This window comes from Neopelma chrysocephalum, unplaced genomic scaffold, assembly GCF_003984885.1.
Source record: "Neopelma chrysocephalum unplaced genomic scaffold, ASM398488v2 Primary Assembly neopelma1_65b, whole genome shotgun sequence".
Classification (NCBI taxonomy): domain Eukaryota; kingdom Metazoa; phylum Chordata; class Aves; order Passeriformes; family Pipridae; genus Neopelma; species Neopelma chrysocephalum.
In genome coordinates, this window is record NW_020897723.1 from 1299978 (window position 1) to 1305977 (window position 6000).

A 6000-nucleotide genomic window follows, 5' to 3' on the forward strand; every position below is an offset into this window, starting at 1 on the left:
AGAACACATGGAAAGGTTCAAACCAAAATAACGCCTGAAAGTAGAGAACTTGACACCGTGTCTGGCCGTGTTTTAAATAGTTTCTGTAGCTCTAGTTAGGACTCTTTCAGCCATGTTTGCTGCCTGATGGGTGATTAAATGACATGTTTTTAAAACATGAAGCATTGGCCATTTTGTGTTTCTGGTGCCATCCTTTTAAATTTCATGGAAACTGAGTGAAACTAACCCAGATTGGTTTTGAAATTCCTCTCACTAACTGTACTTCAGTTACCCAACATATTGTGCTCCTTCACATAATCCTTAAGTGGGATAATTTTTCTAAGGGAAGTTGAATAAAAATTGTCAGAGAATTATAGTTAAGGCGGTGAAGGGGTGAGGATCCTCAACTCATACACACAGCTACTGCAAGAAAAGGATCATTTCACAGGGGGGATCTGGTGCATGACCACGTGAAACAACCATTCAAACGGTTGACTCTGAACCATGTCCTCATACCCACTGTCAAGGCAGGTTTGAAATGGTTCAGAGAGAAAAGGCTCCTGTCCTAAGCCAGATTTACAGTTAAAGAACCTCATTGTGGATCCACAGGCTGAATTCACATTAGGACTCGTTATGGTCTGGGCATTCCCAGAAAAACCTGCAGAGTGTCATCCCCCCCACCCCTATTAAAGGCCTTTTGGTCCTTGTCAACAGTGCAACTTTCACAGAGCCACACAGAGCCAGTATCCTTTCCATGTTACTAAAGGAAGATGGGTGCCAATCAGCCCAAGACAGTGCAGAAGCTGAGCCCTGGCTCAGGAATTTCTCAGATACTGACACTCTTATAGCAAAATTAATTACTGCTCTACACAGCCCGATTGACAGAAAGCCCAGGGCCTTTGACAGTGACATGTCACAATACAATTCGACATGGATGTAGTAAGACATGCTGAAACTGGCCTCAACTGTGAGTACAAACATCAACTTTAAAAAAAGGGAAGAAAGGAAAAAAAAAAGCCTTTTCAAGCCACGTTTTTATTTTCATGAAAGAACAGTGCATTGAATTTCACCTAAAATAAATAAATTGGTGAAACAAGCCATTAATCTATTCTAATGTAAAATACACAGGTCTAGACTAATGAATATTTGAAATAAAGAGAGTGAAGTTAAATTATTCCTACAGAACCTACAGATGTTGCAGGCAGTCTCAAGCATATGGGTTCAGTTTAGTCATTTTATGGAATGCACAGCCATAGATCGGCTTAGGTGGAAAGTTAATTTTTATTTATTATGTTTAGCCCTGGTATATTTGAGCACAGGCTCATTCTTTGCGTTGGATAATCATAACTGGAGATGCAGAGAGCTCTTTGTTCTTTATAAGCTTCCTAGGAGCAAATACAAGAAGCTGTTCTGCAGGGAAGACTCAGACCCTTAACAAGAGCAGCGTTTGCACAATGATGTCTAAAAGCTAGACATGAAAGAGGGGCAGTATTTTAACATATTTTCAGAACAGATTCCTTCTATAAATCTGAATTGCTGCAGTTATCTGATGCAAACTTTGGCAGATTTTTAGCAGTCCAGATGTCCACAATAAAATGTTATTTAATGTATCAATGAACAGTTTCCAATATGCAAATAACTCAGTTTCTGCAAACATCTGATGGACAACTGCCAATATGATGGGTGTTCGTTTCAACAGAGCTATAGAAGTGGCTATAGAGAATCCTAGTTTTGTGTTAAAAGCACCATGGAAAATATTTATTCATTTCAGAACGGTGCATAAGGAACATGTTTATTTCTAGCAAATAGTCTAAAAACATAATAAAGTTAAGTCATAATAAAATTGGGAATAAAATCAACAGTGCCTTCAGCAGCTGAAAGCTGGAGAAAGAAAAAGCAAATTATCCAAAGGATGCTTAGCACTAGTTTTCCACAGAAATGGTTTGATGTGGCAGATTTCAAGGTGCTTCGTGTTGCTTGGTTCTAATCTTGTTTTCTGTGACCCTCTGCCACTGACAGGCCCAGTGACACAGACCAGCTGGCTTGGTGACAAACTTGTCTTCAGGTACAGGAAAGGGTCCTGATGTATCACATCCCCCAGACAGAGCACTCCTCAGCACCAGAAGAGATATCTAGATTGGAAATCTTTTCCTCCATAGCTTCCAAAACATCAACAACCACCCCATCCTTCCCAAAGGGCAGGACCTAGAGCAAAAGGCAGCTCTGATTCTCAAGAACTGCAAAAGGATTTACAGCTCCATCCCTCTGTCTGGGCTTTTTCATGTTAGCTGTTCTCTCATTTCCCTGAATAATTGGAAAAATTCACTCAGCTGATGGGTCTTTTCAGTTTGTCGTAATGTGATTTTTAAATAACCACCTTGCTGACATATTAAATTGTCTCTGGATTGTTTTATTAATCTTATAAGAACATTAACAAAATCAGTTAGGTATGGTATTTACTACTGTAAATCAGTAGCGTGTACTAATTTATGAGAAAGCCCCTTTCCCTCCGACTCCAAAGGAAACATGATTGACCCTGACACAGTTATGTGCTCCAGAGGGGAGACAGTCTGTCATGTTCAATCATTTCTTGATCAAATCCAAAATGGCAAGTTAATTGTTTAATTAAGGGAACAAGGCCCTTAGAAACTTTCATGTTCTACATAATTTTATAATGGGTCTACGTAAATAAAATAAATAAGATGTGATGGAATGGAGAGAAATTTCATAAGCAAAAGCAGTGCTAAATATCTGTGAGACCAACAAAAACTATCAATGGCCAACCTCCAGCAGCTGAGCTCCACAAAATAAATTGAATTTTAAGTATTTTGGAATTCCTATGAAAAATAACTGGCACATTTGAACACAGTTGTAACACTTTGGTTATACCATGTTTAAAATAAGAATGGACTACAGAAACAGAAACCTGTCTTACTTCTTGAGGCAAAAGTGAAAAACAGGATTAATAAAAAGGAAAGAAATACGTGGGAAATTTTGCTACTAATTCTGCAACATTTCATGATTTAGAGTGCCCTTTCACATCTTAGGGGATTTTTACCATCAAAATTGCTGCTGCCTCTATCTAGAGGTCACTTTTCACAGCCAATAAAAGTTCATTTTTATAATACAAAACTCTCCATTTGGAACTCGGCACCAGATGCTTAACCATGCACTGATTTATTTATCTGTGAATGGGCCCCCCCACGTGATAAATCCCATTATTTATAAAGCAATGTGAAATGCACTGATTCTTTTTGATACATTATTCATTGGGAACAGCGTACCTGCACTTCTCATTAGTGGAATTTCTCCCAGAATCCTGTGTTCTGAGGAGTTTTCAGAAGTCCCTTTCTGTCTCCCAAAACTCTGCCAGGATTTTTTTTCTTTCTTTAGCTTAAACTCATTTAAGTTCATTTAAGCCATGTCTACACCTAATAGCTTTACAAAACAAAAATGATTTTTTTTTTATTTTTTTTTTAAGCAAGGGAGAAAGTACAAGGAGTTGGGTGAAACGCTTGTTGATTGTTTTAGAAGCAGAGTTGTCTTAGGAGAGGGAGGAGGAAAAGAAAATGAAAAAGAAAAGAGAACAGAAGAAGAGAATGGAGGAAGAATACAGAAAAATAAAGAAAAGGAAAGAAAAATAAAAGAAAAAAAAAAGGGAGTCCAGTGTAGGAGCTAATTACAAGCCCTAGAGATGAAAAGGAAGGCAGCTGTCAGCTCAGGAATAACAGAGGGTACAGAGAACATTTTTTTTTCTATTTTACTTTTTAATAGAATCTGAACTGCAAAACTCACTCAAAAACCTTAACATTGCACAACACCCCCCTAAACTTCACTATCTATTTTGAAGTTACAAGCTTTCTGAAACAGTAACAGCTCTTTTCTCTCTTTCACTTCATTTTCATTGTGATATGTGTTTCCTGTCTTCCCACCTTAATTACGTGAGAGAAAGGTTCTAAACTTTTAGCAGAACTAAACTTTTAGAGAACTTGGAAAAAAAAAAAACCCAAACCATAAATATTCTTAAATTCACAACAAAGTAAGTTGAAAAAACTTTGCTGAACAGATACACTTCAATTCTTTTTTCTTACACCACTGTGCTTAAAAATACATGGATAAAATCCCTGTGATGTGCAGCAGGCCAGATGAGATGGGAAACCAGCAGGAATGCAGAGTGTGTTCCTCTGCCACTACCAGCTCACAGTTGCAGAGGGAAATGAAGTAATCCTGTCTGGATTCACAAGTGTTTAATCAAAACCTTCCTTTTCCCTCCCATCAATTAAAAGATTTGCAGAAGGCAGCGGAGAGGAAAAGGTAATAAGTCGAAAAGTGATGAGGGAACCGGAGGGTCACATCAATAAAGACACATTTTTGTAACAATTGTCTCTGCTCCAGAATGAACAGAGAAGCACAAAGAATCTGCTTTCTCCAGCCACGCTGAGGAGCTGTGTAAAATCTCTGATGAGACAAAGACTTTCTTTAAACTTTTATAGGAATGAGAAGGTCTCCACTAATGAGAGTTTAAGGGAATTTCTTAAATCTAAAGTGAAGGATACCAGGAGTTGAACATAACCTGAGGGTTTTCCTGTACATGTTCGCTAATATTACAAAGAGCTTTCAGAAAACCCTCTGAAGATCCTGTTTCCTGCAGGAAGAAAAAGAAACAGGGCAGAAAGGCTTCAGGGAGCTGAAAAGGAAAGAATATTGCTATAAAGTTACATACACAGTATGTTGTTAGAGAAGTGAGAGTCGTCCTAATGCCACAGTATAATTCCTGGTATCTGGGAGGTAATTTGAAATGACTCAAAAAAAAGTTCTCTCCTCACCCACCTTCCTACGACAAAATGTTCAAGAATACACAACCAGTGCATCCTGAACAGAAATGCCATACTCTAACTGGGATAATGGCTCAGCTCAGTGAGGATGCTTGTGAAAACCTTTGAAAGTTCATTTCACCGACAGTAACTGAACCCAGGTCTTTCAGGATTATGCCAAAAGAAGAGCTGGGGAAGTACAAGAGGACATTTTCACCCTTCCACAGACGCCAGTCAAAGCCTTCTGTCCTACCCTCAATAAGGAGAAAACAGCCTCCCATTCACACCTGGTTGGCAAGTGAGCCATTTGAAATCGCTGGCTGAAAAGTGTCCTACTGGCAATAGGGAGCTTAGAAAGCAAAACGCCCATTAGGTCCTTTAAAAGGTGTCACTTTTTCCCCCCTTTTCAGTGGGCATCTCTCTAAACACAGCAGACTTGCACCGTGCTGATCCTTCCGGGACTCCCCTGTTGCAGGGAGAATTGCAGTGTGCCAGAACACGGAAAAGTTTCAGCTGCATCTACTCCCTGACCCTATAGCCGCGGGGAAGAAAAATAAAAGGAAAAAAACAAACCAAAGCCCCAACAATCACAACAAATTCGCTTTCCATTCAGTAGAACCACTGTTTTCTAAATAGTATATTGCTATAAAGCACAGAGAGAGGGGAAGATTTAACCTTTGTGCAAATGGAGAGCAGTCAAGGGCAATAAAAGCTTGCGTCAGGTAAGAGAGGCTTATCAATGCTGACAGGGGTGGGGATGGAGGAGGCTGAACACTTGCTCCTGAGCACAACGTGTCAGGCTCACAGAGACCTTTACAAAGCTCTTGCCTGGTTCTGTTTTGTTACAGAAAGCCCCTTTTATACTGGAAGATCTGCCAGGGAAGGGAGCCACCTTTCCAAATCTCGAGGAAGGTGGGCTTGCCCTTCCTAAACAAGGAGACTGAATAGGAAATACTGCTGTGCCAGCTGCCATAGCTCAGGGACCAACGAGGGGCAGCACTTGGAAGTTTTCCTTGGAAGGCAGGGCACTCACAGCTCTTGGGGCCTGTGGCAAGCCCCAGCACTGTCAAACTGGAAATGTATTGTTTGTTGTTGTGCAAAATAGTACAAACCTCAACCAAAACAAACAAACAAAAAACCGACAAAAAAACCAAACAAAACCCCCCAAAGCAAACAAAACCCCCCAAAGCAAACAAAACCCCCCAAA